We start from the raw sequence: 17,593 nt of genomic DNA on the forward strand, positions 1-17,593 counted from the left end.
TGCGGTGAGGCTGCCCAGCCAGGGAGCCCACGCCATTTGCGGCATCACCCGGTATTGCTGGTATCCAGGACTGCCTTCACCATTATACAGGACCCGCCATACAGGACCCAGATGCGATTATCCTTCATCTTGCATCTTCCATCGGATCCACTGTGGGGACTGTCCTTTTGCACCATGCATGCTGTCTTATTGGAATACCTGTTATTAACATGTAAGTTACTACATTAAATTATACAGCTGTTCATCTACCTTTATGACTTGGCGCCCTTGTTCTTTTTCTTTATTATATATATTTTAGCAGAGAACCTAGAGAATAAAATGGAGAGCGTTGCAATACTTTATGTCACACCGTATTTGTGCAGCAGTCTTACAAACGCAATTTGTTGGGAAAGAAATACACTTTTTTGAATTAACCACTTAAGCCCCGGAGGATTTGGCTGCTAAAGGACCAGGGGTTTTTTTGCGATTTTTTACTGCGTGATTTTAACGGACAATTGCGCGGTCGTGCGATGCTGTACCTAAACGAATTTGACGTCCTTTTTTTCCCACAAACAGAGCTTTCTTTTGGTGGTATTTGATCACCTGTGCGATTTTTTGATCATGCGCTATAAACAAAAAAAGAGCGTAAATTTTGCAAAAATAACAATATTTTTCACATTTTTTTATATGAAATTCCCCAAAAAAAAAAGTAAAAATCAAAATTTTTTAACATTTTTCGGCCAATTTGTTTTATGCTACCTATGTTTGGTAAAAAAAATCGCAAAAAGCGTATTTTGATTGGTTTGCGCAAAAGTTATCGCGTTTACTAACAAAGAGAAAGATTTTTGTCATTTTTGGTGTTTTTTTTTTTTAACGCGTAATGTCGGCGATCTGCGATTTTTTTCGGTACTGCGACATTGCGGCGGACAGATCGGACCCTTGACTGACATTTTTGACACTTTTGGGGTTACCAGTGACATTACTGCAGTAATCAGTGCTATACATATGCACTGTTACTGCAAAAATGACACTGGCAGGGAAGGGGTTAACTTTATTGGACAGGGAGGGGTTAAGTGTGTCCTAGGGGCGTGATTCTAACTGTGTTGGGACATTCCTATTGGTGTAAAAGCAAAGATCAACCGTTCTACATAGTAGAACGGACAGATCTTCACTTTTACACAGGGAGAACTGACAGGCAGCTTGTTTACACAAGCTGCTCTGTCTTTCTCCCTTCACAGGAGCGATCGCAGTGTGACTGGCGGACATCGAGTCCGCCGGTCACACGCACTGACTTGCCTGTGAACGAGCCGCGGCGGGCGCGCGCCTCGGCGGGCGCGCGCCCGCCCGCGATAGGCTCGCAAGTCAGTGACAGGCGAGTGACGTACCGATACGTCACTCTGCCTGGCCGGGGCTGACCGCCGCAGTATATAGTCGTGCGGCGGTCGGCAACCGGTTAAAGAATAAAAAAAGTAAAGTTAGCCCACTTTATTTCTATAATGTGAAAGATAATGTTATGACAAGTAAATTGATACCTAACATGTCATGCTTCAAAAATGGCGACAACTTACTTAAAAATCCACAAATTTCATCAGGCAAAGGGATCGGATCGTTTTCCCCGCTACTACCGACAGCTCCGTTAAGCAGGGAAAACGACTGGGAAGCGGCCTCTCCTACCACCCATAAAAGTGATACCATGGGGGGGCGTGTCTGGCCAGCAAGGAAGATGGCCGCGTAATTGCAGAGCTCCGGCGGACCTAGCTCACATCAGCCCACAGCGACAGCGATCCGGGACTCCCACACGCTCGCTTTGAGCTGCCGAATTCCCCGCAGCCACAGCCGGCATGTCGAAGCGCCGCAAGGCGGTGAAACCGCCTCAGAGGCTCACGGACTTCTTCCCAGCCGGTCCGAGGAGAGGTAGGCAAGATGGCGCCGTCCTCGGCGTGGAGCGCTGCATGCAGCCGATGGAGAGAGAGGGGGAAGCAGATGGGGGCAGCCTGGGGAATATGGCGGACCTGGAGGAGTGCTCCCCTCCCTCCTCACCCGCATCTCGTAGCCCAGCCAAGTCCAGACAACGTGTAGGGGAGGTGGAGAATCCCCCATCCGCCCAGCATGTAGCAGGACAGGGTCCTTTCACCTTAGAAGCATTCCCAGCCTCTGACCAGCCCTTATCTGAAGCCACACTGAAAAAGATGTTGCTGTCAATGCGGGACACTTTATACAATGATCTATCTGCCAGGTTTGCTCCCCTACATGATAAAGTTGTACTCCATGAGGACAAGATCAATCACATAGAAACAAAAATGGCGGACTTGTATGTAGCCCATAATGATGTAGTGGATGCGTACGCAGACCAGGAAAGCGAGATTGAGCGTCTTCAGAACAAAATAGCGGACCTAGAAGACCGCTCGCGACGCAATAATATAAAGTTTAGAGGCATCCCTGAATCGGTGACGCACGCGGATCTCACTATCTTCATACAGCGTCTGATGAAATCTCTGATCCCGACGCTCAGCGACATTGAGCTATGTGTTGATCGTGCGCATAGAATTCCTAAGCCTAAGTTTCTCCCAGATACGGCCCCTAGGGATGCACTAGCTCAAATCCACTACTACCACGTTAAAGAACGTGTTATGAGAGCTGCCAAGCAAAGTCCAGCTGTACCAGACGAGTTCATGGGTATCTCACTTTATACCGACATTTCGCAGCAAACAGCGATTAACAGGAAAAAGCTTGCTCTGCTTACTAAGATCCTGCGTAATCATAACGTGATCTACAAGTGGGGATTTCCCACAAAGCTCCTGGTTACGTGGAATGGGAAGACATACCCGATCTTCAGCGTGGATAAAGGTATCCTCCTGTTCAAGCAATGGCACCTCCTGCCTTCAGATGCTCCACCACCCTCCGCTCCATCTCCCACGCGCCTGCAAAACGAATGGACCTGAGTCTACTTACTGCAATCACCCGGTCTCTGTCTTATGTTCCCTCAACCACGATGAGGTCTGCCGGGAGCCTGCCTAAGAATGTTTGGCTCTTTCCATCTGTTCACCTGAGTTGCCGGAGGAGTCCACTTGGACTCTGAGTTTTTTTTTTTTTAAGTTCCCTGCAACACAAGAATTGCGACAAGTCTACATTGTTTTTTTTTTTCTTTTTTCCTCCACTTTGTGTTTTGCAAGCTTCCACGGGATTTTTTACCCTTTTTTTTTTTTTTGGAAGCTCCTTGCCTGCATAGCATAAAGCCCAGTGTAAGGCTGAGCACTGTGCTATCCCCCAGTTGCCTCAGCGGCTCATCTTGCAGCCGCCCATGGTGCCCGTGTTTTTTCGGGCCTTTCTTAATTTTTTGGTGTCTGTCTTGTCTGTCTTGTTTGTCCCCCTATCTTTTCTTTGCAGTTGCTCCGCTTCATCGTCCTGCCGAACTACCAATCACGGATTCTTCAGCATCACCGATTTGGCATCGACCACCTCTCCACTTCCTCACCACTGCCGAGCATCTCACGGCTCAACAGGATCCTCAGTACACTAGGATATGTGCATCTTCCCAATCAGAGACTTTCCGCATCAGGTACTGTTTCCACCTTCCCTATGAAATTGACAACGCACTCCTAATCGCACTTTGCACGCATCTACCATGCCCTTACGATTGATTTCACTGAACGTTAAGGGCCTTAATAGCCCGTACAAACGATCGGCCCTCTCAAAAGAAGCAAAGTCACTCAAGGCGGACGTTCTCTTTGTCCAGGAGTCACATTTTGCTATTGATAAATGTCCTAAACTGTCCCTTTCGGACTTACCCCACATCTACATGGCTAATGGTCCTAAAAAAACATGCAGAGTTTTCATCGCCATAAGACACTCGGTCACCTTCAAATGTATTCAGTCTGTGGCAGACCCTGAAGGGCGCTTTCTTATTTTAGTTTGTGAGCTTAATCATTCTTTATTTACCTTGGTGAACCTATATGCTCCGAATACGAAGCAACGTAAATTTTTGGCCCCTTTGTTCTCCCAAATTTCAGAAGTACAGCAAGGTTCCCTCATTATAGGGGGAGATTTTAACACTGTCGTAGATCCATCTATGGACTCTACCACCCCTTCTAGACGTCCTATCCACTCCATTACTCCATTGTTACTCAAATATGAACTGTATGACATATGGCGCTGTTTCAATGGGAATGAAAGAGATTATACATTTCTGTCTGCCGTACATTTATCTTATTCACGCATTGATCTGTTTCTGACTACTAAATGCATGTTGCAAAATGTGCTTGCGGCCAAGATTGGCGCAATCTCTTGGTCCGACCATGCCCCTGTAATTCTGGAAATCGATGATGGCCTGCGTAGTTCCCCTCCTCACATTTGGAGACTTGACTCCACGATTTTGGCGACGAGAAATTGCGCCAGTCGATCCTGCAGGAACATGACACTTTTTTTGAATATAATGACACTCCGGGTATTAACAAATTCACATTGTGGAATACCTACAAGGCCTATATGCGTGGGGTCATTATCAAACTGACTTCCATACTTAGAAAGCAGAGGAGGAGGCGAATAGAAGAGGTACTGGCATCTATAACGACCAAGGAAAAGCTAAATAAGTTGAACCCGTCCCCCCAACTCACAAAAGTGATACCATGGAGAAACTGCCACTGGGACCACTTTTATGTGAGAGAGGACCCCCAGCCGTGTAAGAAAATACCAGGGTTAAGGCAGCTATCTGCTGTCATAATTTCGATATTTAACGTCAAAGTAGCGACGTAAATACACGGTGGGCGGTCTATAAGTGGTTATAAAGCTCTGTCATGTGACTACGCAGCTCTCCTTCCTTATAGTGGGGGGTGGGGTTACAGGACACTGAGCAGAGGGCATGTTCAAGAGTCAGGCTGTGATTGGGTGGGGGTGAATTCCAGAGGCAGGCTGCAATGGTCAAAGGGCATGGTGGCTGAACAAACTCCCCAATACAGGCATTCTGATGCCGAACAAGTGCGCCTATGGCATTAATGCGCGTCAGTTATCACATTTGACATGTGTTCAAGGTGCTTTAAAAATGCTCCCCTATGTGTTTTTTTTACTTTCGGGAACAAGGCCTAATGCACCGGAAACGTGCCGCAAATGCATCGCGAACATGTGCCGCTGATTTTATGTTGTGTTACTATAGACTTGAATCGCAGCTTCAACTCCTTCCAAACTCCACATGAGGTTTCATTTTTGAAATATATCAACGCAAATGCTATATGTTTTGATAATGTGAACAGCATATTCTCAGTTGTAGACTGCTTTACTGGGAGTTGGGAGAAGCATTAAAAATGCACCTCAAACTCCTGCTTTTAAAGCCGGTGTGAACATGGCCTTAATGACAAAGTAAATAATATTCTGTGACAAGTGTCAGCATATACTTTGCATGTTGTATGTATGCATGTGTCATCTGTTACTGCAGATATAGGTAATTTCACACATTCATGTATATACAATAAGTGAACTAAAGAGGAGGGTTTATTGAGACTTTAAATGAGACGTATAGAGCCATACGCCTCCATCCCTGAATCTATACATGAGGAAAAGGAGGGCTGGGACTTTGTTTGAGGCATGTGTGACATGGCTGGCAAAATAGTAAATGTTAAAAAATGTATGTTTATTTACTTAGAACAATAAATAGAAGGACAGTGTTGCAGTGGGTACATACAGTTGTGCTCATAAGTTTACATACCCTGGCAGAATTTATGATTTCTTGGCCATTTTTTCAGAGAATATGAAAGATAACACAAAAACTTTTCTTTCACTCACGGTTAGTGTTTGGCTGAATCCATTTATTATCAGTCAACTGCGTTTACTCTTTTTAAATCATAATGACAACAGAAACTACCAAAATGACCCTGATCAAAAGTTTACATACCCCAGTTCTTAATACTGTGTATTGCCCCCTTTAACATCAATGACAGCTTGAAGTCTTTTGTGGTAATTGTGCATGAGGTTTTTTATCTTCAGATGGTAAAGCTGCCCATTCTTCCTGGCAAAAAGCCTCCAGTTCCTGTAAATTCTTGGGCTGTCTTGCATGAACTGCATGCTTGAGATCTCCCCAGAGTGGCTCAATGATATTGAAATCAGGAGACTGAGATGGCCACTCCAGAACCTTCACTTTATTCTGCTGTAGCCAATGACAGGTCCACTTGGCTCTGTGTTTAGGATAATTGTCATGTTGGAATGTCCAAGTACGTCCCATGCGCAGCTTCTGGACTGATGAATGCAAATTTTCCTCCAGTATTTTTTGATAACTGCATTCATCTTGCCATCAATTCTGACCAAATTTCCTGTGCCTTTGTAGCTCACACATCCCCAAAACATCAGCGATCCACCTCCGTGTTTCACAGTAGGAATGGTGTACCTTTCATCATAAGCCTTGTTGACTCCTCTCCAAATGTAGCATTTATGGTTGTGCCCAAAAAGCTCAGTTTTGGTCTCATCACTCCAAATAACTTTGTGCCAGAAGGTTTAAGGCTTGTCTCTGTGCTGTTTGGCAAATTGTAAGTTGGATACTTTGTGGCTTTTGAGTAGTAATGGCTTTCTTCTGGCAACTCGACCATGCAGACCATCTTTCTTCAAGTGCCTCCTTATTGTGCATCTTGAAACAGCCACACCACATGTTTTCAGAGAGTCCTGTATTTCACCTGAAGTTATTTGTGGGTTTTTCTTTGCATCCCAAACAATTTTCCTGGCAGTTGTGGCTGAAATTTTAGTTGGTCTACCTGACCGGGGTTTGGTTTCAACAGGACCTCTCATTTTCCACTTCTTGATTAGAGTTTGAACACTGCTGATTGGCTTTTTCAATTCCTTGGATGTCTTTTTATATCCCTTTCCTGTTTTATACAGTGTAACTACCTTTTCCCACAGATCCTTTGACAATTTTTTTGCTTTCCCCATGACTCAGAATCCAGAAACCTCAGTGCAGCACTGGATGAAAGATGCAAAGGTCTGTCGAGAGTCCAGAAACTCATTGAACTTACATACACATACACTAATTACAAGCAAACAGATCACAGGTGAGGATGGTTACCTTTAATAGCAATTCAAACCCCTTTGTGTCAACTTGTGTGTATGTTATCAGGCCAAAATCACCAGGGTATGTAAACTTTTGATCAGGGTCATTTGGGTAGTTTCTGTTGTCATTATGATCTAAAAAGAGTAAACACAGTTAGTTGATTGGTAATAAATAACTTCAGCCAAACACTAACCATGAGTGAAAGAAAAGTGTTTGTGTTATTCATATTCCCTGAAAAATGGCCAAGAAATCATAAATTCTGCCAGGGTATCTAAACTTATGAGCACAACTGTACATAAGATGGTAAACATAATACATGATGTCACATTGTACTGTCTCCAGCTTGGTACTCCCAGGTCTTTGTGGTTTTTACAGTAATAGACTATTTTATTATGTACCCAGCCACAGAACCTAGGATATACTGTATTATTAGCATTCTTCGGTAGCATGCAAAACTCCAAACTGGAAAATGATTAGAATCTTCACTAGACACAGATACATGGCTGGTAAAATAAGCGTGTTGTCTTTTTATAAGTATACAAATGTAGCAGTAAAAAAAAGAAAAAAAAACTGTTGTCACAGGCATATGTTAGCGTGTAGGAGGAAATGGGATTTCCTTTCCTGATTAGAACATCCACATTGTGCTAGCACATTTGTGCTCATTGAATATTGCACTCTCCTTCCTCCTTGTCTTTGAATACGTCAGATAACATTACCATACAATGTGTACAATAGGAATGGTAGTGATTCATACTCCCTCTCATGCATTCGTAAAAACTGTTAAAACTAATAAGGGGGAACACCATGTTCAAAAACACAAAACAAATATTTAAGATAAAGAGAGGGAAGTGAATTGCTTTTTTATATAGTTTTTAAACATGGAAATGTTGCTACATAAATTGGATGCCTGAAATCTAACAGCATACCACAAACTGTTCTAATGTTGTTCTAGATCAGGGGTCTTCAAACTATGGCCCTCCAGTTGTCCAGGAACTACAATTCCCATTATGCCTAGTCATGTCTGTGAATGTCAGAGATTTACAATGCCTCATGGGATGTGTAGTTTGAGGATCCCTGTTCTAGATCTTCAGTGACACTATGCCCCTATTACCTCTCACATGGAAATGTTGTTACTGATGCCAAAATAAAATTGATACTGCTTAAATGCCCCAATCTGGTATCCCAGCCAACTAGCCACAATATTTGTAGGCACTGGTCAGGTTGAATACTGGCTCGGCAGACACTTTGAGTTCTAGAAGAAAATGGCACCTGTGTGATTCAGCACCTACTGTGCGAAAAATATGTTAGAGGGGTTCCCCCATTTGGTAGGAGACCAAGCTGAAGCCGTTTTGCTAAGAGGAGCTCACTATATACACTGAGGTAGTGTGCGGACAAGTCTTGTTTATTATAATGAGGGAAAAACTGCACTATTTCCATCTAAAGAGCAGGGCCCCCTAATTCCTCCTGTATTGAATTGTATTGTAACTGTATTATCTTCCCTCATATTGTAAAGCAATGCGCAAACTGTTGGCGCTATATAAATCCTGTATAATAATAATGCAACATTTTACTTAGAAGCAGCAACTCTCCTGTGAGGTACTCACAGTACCAACTACAATTCCATATAGAGTTGTGCTAAGTACCAAAAATAAAATAAAATAAATACAATTAAAAGTCCAGGTTGTGATGAAACAAAGCCCTTCAAACAGTATGCACACAATCTGTCACCAAAAAAGTGAGTATTCCTTAGTTAACACCTCCGCCTTAAAGAGTGCTTGCTTACCAGCTCGCAAAGACCTCCTATTACAGAAGATCAGTATCACTTACGGCTAAAAACCCAGCCAGGGCCTCTATCCATCCAGGGGAACTTTATGTTGAAATACAGAAATCCGCCCTCAAGAAGACTCGAACACTGAAGATCCCAAAAGAGAAATAAACTTGCCATAGCATAAAATCCTTAAGAGTTTTATTTATCGTAAAAAAGGTTGCACTTACAACAATTGAAACAAATAAGGCGCCTTCAGATAGCAGTACTATGATCGCCAAAAAGGGTATTTTTTAAGAAGTAAAAAGTGTGCCACATCCCAATTGACATAGAAAGTTTTGTTTGGATCAGGCAAGGACTTTAGAGGCACAATTTGATAAAAAACAATTTATTTAGAAAAATATATTAAAATCGACAGTAGAGGTGCATATACCTCATATGAGAGGACAACAAATACATATAATAATATACACAAGATATATATAGGTTGAAAGAGTTATATCCTACTACATTACACATAGGGTCTTGTGATCGGTGACAGGAGGGTAACTGTCGTCCGTCAGGGTCCCATAGTTTAGTTTTTGAACAGTGGATGTTAGATAATTGCGATGCTCGACATGTTTCGCTTTATATATAAAGCTTCATCGGGAGCTTAAATCATATTTTTGTGTAAAAAAGTGGACAAGAATCATTCAAACAGACAGTCTAGCCATTATATCATTGTACATATATAATGTTGTTTCATTGTGTGGTGTATATGTCTATTAATTGACTTGGTATCAACATTGATAATTTTAATATCTCTGATACATCTGTTTATATACACCATTCTGTTTGAATGATTCTTGTCCACTTTTTTACACAGAAATATGATTTAAGCTCCCGATGAAGCTTTATATATAAAGCGAAACATGTCGAGCATCGCAATTATCTAACATCCACTGTTCAAAAACTAAACTATGGGACCCTGACGGACGACAGTTACCCTCCTGTCACCGATCACAAGGCCCTATGTGTGATGTAGTAGGATATAACTCTTTCAACCTATATATATCTTGTGTATATTATTATATGTATTTGTTGTCCTCTCATATGAGGTATATGCACCTCTACTGTCGATTTTAATATATTTTTCTAAATAAATTGTTTTTTATCAAATCGTGCCTCTAAAGTCCTTGCCTGATCCAAACAAAACTTTCTATGCACTTACAACAAAGCACTTTAAAATCCGCATTAATGGTATACAAGCCAGCCAGCTCTCTGTAGCAGTCGTACTTCCAGGATATACGCAGTGTGGTGACGTCAGCACATTGATCCTTGTCTTGTTGGGTTATTGAGAGCTACTATCTATCGGGAGCCAGGTGGCAAAATGCCTGGCCTGTCAGTGGCACATTTCTCTATACTGACCAGCAGGTGCCGCTGTGTGTGGAGGCAGTGAGAGAGAGGTGGGTCCCCTGGGTGCTCTGGCCTGGGCGATGCTCTCTATGTTTGGGTCTAAGGATGTTATTTTAGTATGCTTTTTAGTATGGTTTGTGTGGAGCAGAAAGTGGCAGTGACTGAAGGCCAGAACAGAGCTGTGTCTATTGACACGGGGCTCGTGGGGATGCTGCTGCCATGTGAGGGTTCTGTGCTTGATGTAGTAGTGGAGGCAGCCACATGCCATTGGGCACCTGGCATTTCCCCTGAGGACCCCCCCCACTCCCACCATGTGCTGTTTGTTATGGTGCTTTTGTGGTCATGCAGAGGCTCTTGTTACACGTGCTGACCCTGAGATCTGTATACACTCACCTGTGGTGTTGCCAGGACCGTGGCACTTGCCCAGCTATATAAACCTGCCTGTCAGACATCACTGGTGGCATGACACCCTTTGCCAACTCTGTACATGAACATGTGGCATCTTTGGCAGCATGACAGCCCTTCCTCTAACCTTATATATTAATCTATGATGTCTTTAGCAGCATTACAGCTTTCCCCGATTCTGTAATAACATGTAATGTCAATAGGCGCATGACACCCTTACCCAAGCACTATGCAGTGTTCTATGATATCACTGGTGGGATGTCACCCCTCCCCAGCTATGTGTACTATTCTATGATGTCACAGGAGGGATTAGATCCCTTCCTTAATTCTACAAACTGTCTTATGTGTACTATTCTATGATGTCACAGGAGGGATTGGATCCCTTCCTTAATTCTACAAACAGTCTTATGATATCATTAGTGGATTGTCACCCCTCCCAACCTCTGTATACTGTTCTATGATATCTTTGGAGGGGTGAGATCCCTCCTCCCCAATTGTTTATACTGTTCTATGATATCATTAGTGGGATATCACCCTCCCTCAGCTCTCTATACTGTTCTATTATGTAATTTGTGGGGTACCACCCCTCCCTAGCTCTATATGTACTCCTGATGTGATAAGAGGGCTGTAACCCGTATTTTCCACCCTATTACACTGTACTATGACTCCAAATTCTGTATTTTTTTCTATGATATCACTGGTGGATGAAACTCCTTCTCCAGCTCCAGCTCCCTCTCTCCAGCTCCATCATTTTATGTGTAGGGGGGGTCAATGGACACCATAAAGAATCAAGAAAGTGAATCTACCCAGCAGGGACATGCACAGCCGAAAAAATCTGGAAGAGGTTCACAGTCACACTATTTCCTACTCTAACCAAGGTAAAAGAAAAAAGTTTTGGCTACATATACACTCGAAGGCCACATTCACATGGTCTTAGTGATCCATACACCTGTGCCAAGGGCTCCCAGGATGCACAGGTGCTCCATTCAGAGGCAGGCAGGCAGCCTGTTGAAATCAATGGCAAATGGCTGGCTACATGGCTCCCCACAAGCATTCCTAAGTGCACACCCATGTGGGTTTGATGCATGGATCACAGGACACAGACTGTGTTCTGATTTGTGTATTGGACCCACACGGATGTGCATTTGGGGATAAGCGTAGATCTCCATGCAAGTATATGCACCTGGCATCTTTTCAATGATTTCAACAAGCTGCCTGCATGCCCCTGAATGGAACACCCATGCATCCCAGGCAGCTAAAGACAGCCCTTCACACAGGCTTACAGATTTATTTGCCTATGTGAATGAGGCCTAACAGAGCATGAGTGTAGAAATTGCAGCAATTGTGTCAGAGGAAAGACTAACTGTTGAAGTGTGAGGGGAGCAGAAAATGGTAAAAAAAAAAAAAAATGATCTGAGCCTTTTCATGCCTCACACTAATACCGATATCAGAGATATTACTCTACACAAGACCTATAAAAAGTGTTACTTTTTTTCATTAAATTGTCTTTTATCAACGGTAATACACTATGTGGAGTACTCTTTTTTTATGAGATATGGATCACTAATACACCTGGATACTTGAATCACAATGACAGTGGATAGCAAGCTCTTTTAGAATTCGGTTGCCTAGAGGAGGAGGTAGATAGGAGTTCTCTGCAACCTGGGTGGCAGATCTGCGTCTTCTGATTATAAGCGTGATTTTACCACTTTTAGAGGTCGCATGAGTTCTGGTAAGAGCATTCTCTGGTGACACTTTGCTTTCTCTGATGAGTTTAACCTTTTAACTACTTCAGCTCCAGAAGGTTTATCTCCCTTCATGACCAGGCTATTTTTTGCGAAACGGCATTGCGTTACTTTAACTGGCAATTGCGTGGTCGTGCGACACTGTACCCAAATACCATTTATGCCCTTTTTCCCCAAAAATAGAGCTTTATTTTGGTGGTATTTGATTACCTTTGTGGTTTTTATTTTTTGCGTTATCAACAAAAAAAGGCCGACAATTTTGAAAAAATTCCAATATTTTTTTACTTTCTGCTATAAAACACATTCAATAAAAAATGTAAAAAATCAAATTTCTTCATCAATTTAACCTTCTTAGCGGTATTCCCGAGTGTGGCTCGGGGTTACATTTCAGAGCCAAAAGCGGTAACCCTGAGCCACACTCGGGGTACCGCCAGAAGCATCGCTGGATCCTGTAAAAGAGGTTTCTTACCTTGTCACCGGGATCCAGCGATGTGTCTCGGCGGTGTCTAGCGGCAGTTCTTCCTCCCGATCCTCTCCATGCCCCGGCTTCCGTCTCCTGCAATGTGACGTTCGCAGGGGGGTGGAACCGGCGGCAAATTCAAATGTAAAACACACCAAACACACTGATACCATTCAAAATAAAATAAAATCACATTACATTGCCCCCCAGTGCCCTTTCCTGCAGTTTTACTGTACTTTTTATGTAAATATATATATATATATATATATATATATATATATATATATACGTAATTCTTGTGAATGAGCAACCCAAACCAACTGTATACATTATATATATATATATATATATATATATATATATATATATATTTATTTATATATATAATATACATATGCATTATATATATATATATATATATATATATAATAAATGTATACAGTTGGTTTGGGCTGCTCATTCACAAGAATTACATGCAAAATAATGGTACCGCTTTCAGCACCTAAAATCCAAAAGAATCATACCGCCAGGGAGGTTAAGCCAATATGTATTCTGCTACATGTTTTTGGTACAAAAAACCCAATAAGGCGTATATTGATTGACTTGCACAAAAGTTATAGTGTCTACAAACTATGGGATATTTTTATGGATCTTTTATTTATTTTTTACTAGTAATGGAGGCGATCAGTGAATTATAGGGGGACTGCGACACTGCAGCGGACAAATCAAACAGGGGGACCAGTGACACTAATACAGTGATCAGTGATAAAAAGTGCACTGTCACTGTACTAATGACACTGACAGAGAAGGGGTTAATATCAGGGGCAATCAAAGGGTTAAATGTGTCCCTAGGGCGTGATTGCTAACTGTTGCTTTAACTGTGGGAAAACAGAGATCTGTGTTCCTGCCTAGCAGAAATGCAGGATCTCTATCTTCCCTACTAGCCTAACGGTGATCTGCTTTCTTTACTTTTGGGAATGATCGGCAGGTCCCGGCGGACATCTGGTGTGGGCGCCCCAGAACTGGAAGTGCAGAATCACGTACCTGTACGTGATTCTGTACAGAGGAGCTGGTGCCCCACAGTATATGTATGTGGGGTGATCGGTTACGGCGTTAAACACGGCTTGTGGGATTGTCAGTTCTTACCTAGCCATTTGGGCTCTAGAGTTTTGGGATTTATACTTGGACACAGGAATCACAGTTGTTATGAAACAACTTAAGTTTATTTTTTGTTAATTACTTATAGAGTGTTCTGTTTTTTATCCATGTATTATAATGTCAATTATCATGACATAGTGCAGAGCATCTTTCAGTGATACACTATATCAGGGGTCTTCAAACTATGGCCCTTCAGTTGTTCAAGAACTACAATTCCCATCATGCCTAGTCATGTCTGTGAATGTCACAGTTTTACAATGCCTCATGGGATGTGTAGTTCTACAACACCTGGAGGGCCGTAGTTTGAGGATCACTGGACTATATTATCAAACGTTTTGGGACACCTGCCTTTACATGCAAATGAACTTTAATGGCATCTCAGTCATAGTATGCAGGGTTTAATATTGACTTGGCCCACCGTTTGCAGCTTTAACAGCTTCAACTCTTCCGGGAAGGAACACAGCACATCACCTTGAACACACCATCCCCACTGTGAAACATGGTGGTGGCAGCATCATGTTGTGAGAATGCTTTTCTCCAGCACGAACAGGGGAGCTGGTCAGAGTTGATAGGAAGATGGATGGAGCCAAATACAGGGAAATCTTAGAAGAAAACCTGTTAGAGTCTGCAAAAGACTTGGGACTGGGGTGGAGTTTCACCTACCAGCAGGACAACAACCCTAGACATACAGCCAGAGCTACAATGGAATGGTTTAGATCAAAGCATATTCATGTGTTAGAATGGTCCAGTCAAAGTCCAGACCTAAATCCAATTAGGAATCAGTGGCAAGACTTGAAAATTGCTGTTCACAGATGCTCTCCGTCCAATCTGACAGAGCTTGAGCTATTTTGCAAAGAAGAATAGGCAAACATTTCACTCTGTAGATGTGCAAAGCTGGTGGAGACATACCCAAAAAGACTTGCAGTGAAAGGTGGTTCCACACTTTTCAGATATTTTTTTGTAAAAAAAAATTTGAAAATCATTTATCATTTTCCTTCCACTTCACAATTATGTGCCACTTTGTGTTGGTCTATCACATAAAATCCCTGTATGCATTGCGGTAAAGCACAGTAAAAAGTATCTTCTATGGCATGTTGCAAATCATGCCCTTACTGCAGCACACTATTCATTGTGGTGCACTGCTTTGTAAAAAAAGGCCATGTGCACTTTATTTGCTTTGGCGTGCACTGATTAGAGGTCAGGTTAGAGATGAGTTTAGAGGATGATGGAGCTCTCTAAATTTTAATGGAGATGAGCTGGGGTGTCCTCCGAACTCATCTCTAATCTGAACTCATGCTTTTTTACTCCAATGAGCTGTGGGCTCACAGAAGCTGCAGGGCTGAGGATGACCTGGTACAATAAAGTTGGACTCCATCTCTAAACTCCCACAATGAGCTGCAGACCAAGGCTTCTGTGAGCTGCGGGCCGCAGCATGGCCTGGCCCACAGCTCATTGGAGTACAAAAACAGAGTGAGAGGTAAAAGTTCAGATTAGAGATGAGATCGGAGGATGCCCAAGCTCATCTCTATTACAGATATGTTTTCCAAACCTGAAATATTACAAAAGGGTGCAGTTCTATTAACTGCATGAAAGGTGATTCCCCTCAAGCTGTTTAATCACTAATTAGCATTTTGTAAATATCAAACTTCCAGTAAGAAAGATATTATGTACAAGTGATTCCTGTAACACACATCTAAATATGTAATTACTGAAGCCATAAATTACATCATTGTGCAACAGTGCATCACGTTAAATAAAAGTTGAAATAAACAATGCATCAGCAGATGTGGGTTATAGTCGGTATTGCTAAATGATCAAACATTTCTATCAGAGTATCTTGAAGGTCAAGCATTACATTTTATTTTCCTGAAAAAGAAGGAATACACAAATAGCAGACACTCACCTCCTCTAGCTGTAATGGATCACGATGTTCTTCTTATGCAGTCAGTCTGGACAAGGCAGTATCTTCCTCAAACAATATCTGCAGATTCTTCTATTCCAGCAGAAAATGGGAAGTTCTAGAAACAAGTGCAACACAAATTAACTCCTTGTACCCCGAACTGCGTCCACTTACAGGCTATATGCTACACTGCTTTTTATGGCTCATAGACACAGAGAACATAAATATGTAAGTACAATGGGACTTACAAATAATAGTGTTTCAGGTAACAACATTTTTTTAACACTTTTCAAAAAAAAAAAGAAAACATTTAACAGAAACAATTAATAAAACCGTGCAACAAATCAAATGCCTCTCAATGAGCAAACTGTGAGCCTCTGCAGCCAGGCTAATGGACATAATACACAATGGAATGACATGATCTTCAATTGTTAAGTAGCAGCATCACCATTACAACTATTCAGTTACAGCTATTCTTATTCAGTCACATCATTTTGCAAATAACAACAGGCACAGTGTTAAATCAGACAGAAGATTCTAAAATTTCAACCATCTCATCAATTTAACTCTGTTCTATTTTCTCTTTTTAAGAGGCAGAACTGTTTAAATAATTACAACATAAAGTACAAAATAAAGCTGTATTTTTTTTTTCCACAAGCATTTTCAGGTCTGAATGTTATTTACTTTATAATATTTATAAAGTAACTAATGTGATTATATATATTAATATATATATATATATATACATATATATATATATATACATATATATATATATGTATATATATACACACACATCAGTCCATCCAGTTCAACCTATGTGTGTGTGTGTGTGATTGCTGTTAACCGTACATTGTATACCCCTGTATGTTGTGGTCTTTAACCGGTTACAGACCGCCGCAAGTACATATACTGCGGCGGTCAGCCCCGGCCAGGCAAAGTGACGTATGGGTACGTCACTCGCCTGTCACTTGCTTGTGAGCCAATAGCGGGCGAGCGCGTGCCCGCGGAGGCGGCGCGCCCGCCCCAGCTCGTTCCCTGGGAAGTCAGTGCGTGTGACCGGCGGACCCGATGTCCACCGGTCACTCGCGATCGTCCGCCGTGAAGTGAGAAAGGCAGGTGGCTAATGTAAACAAGCCGTCTGTCATTCTCCCCTGTGTAGGAATAGTGATCATACGGTTCTACTATGTAGGACCGTTAATCACTGTTCCTACACCAGTAGCCATGTCCAATCACAGATAGAAGCACGCCCCTAGGGACACACTTAACCCCTCCTTCCCCAATAAAGTTAACCCCTTCCCTGCCAGTGTCATTTTGCAGTAACAGTGCATATATATAGCACTGATTACTGCAGTAATGTCACTGGTAACCCCAAAAGTGTCAAAAATGTCAGTCAAGGGTCCGGTCTGTCCGCCGCAATATCGTAGTACCGCAAAAAAAAAACGCAGATCGCCGCCATTATGCGTTAAAAAAACCCACCAGAAATGACAGAAATCTTTCCCTTAGTTAGTAAACGCAATAACTTTTGCGCAAACCAATCAAAATACGCTTTTTGCGATTTTTTTTACCAAACATATGTAGCATAAAACAAATTGGCCTAAAATGTTAAAAAATTTAGATTTTTACATTTTTTTTTTGGGGAATTCAAAATGTGAAAAATATTGTTATTTTTGCAAAATTGACGCTCTTTTTTTGTTTATAGCGCTAAAAGTAAAAATCGCACAGGTGATCAAATACCACCAAAAGAAAGCTCTGTTTG

The 17,593-nt window shown here is 42.0% G+C and overlaps 1 protein-coding gene across 1 annotated transcript in view; it reads right to left on the minus strand.

The window, feature by feature from the left end:
- RASSF4 (Ras association domain family member 4) overlaps positions 1-17,593 on the minus strand; it is a 436,165-nt gene that overhangs the window by 365,641 nt on the left and 52,931 nt on the right. The window contains exon 2 of the mRNA XM_082268429.1: positions 15,838-15,952. The gene's annotated coding sequence lies outside the window, so the exon portion shown is untranslated. The remainder of the gene's footprint in view (positions 1-15,837; positions 15,953-17,593) is intronic.

Source organism: Pelophylax lessonae, assembly GCF_965119305.1.
Source record: "Pelophylax lessonae genome assembly, chromosome: 9".
Lineage (NCBI taxonomy): Eukaryota > Metazoa > Chordata > Amphibia > Anura > Ranidae > Pelophylax > Pelophylax lessonae.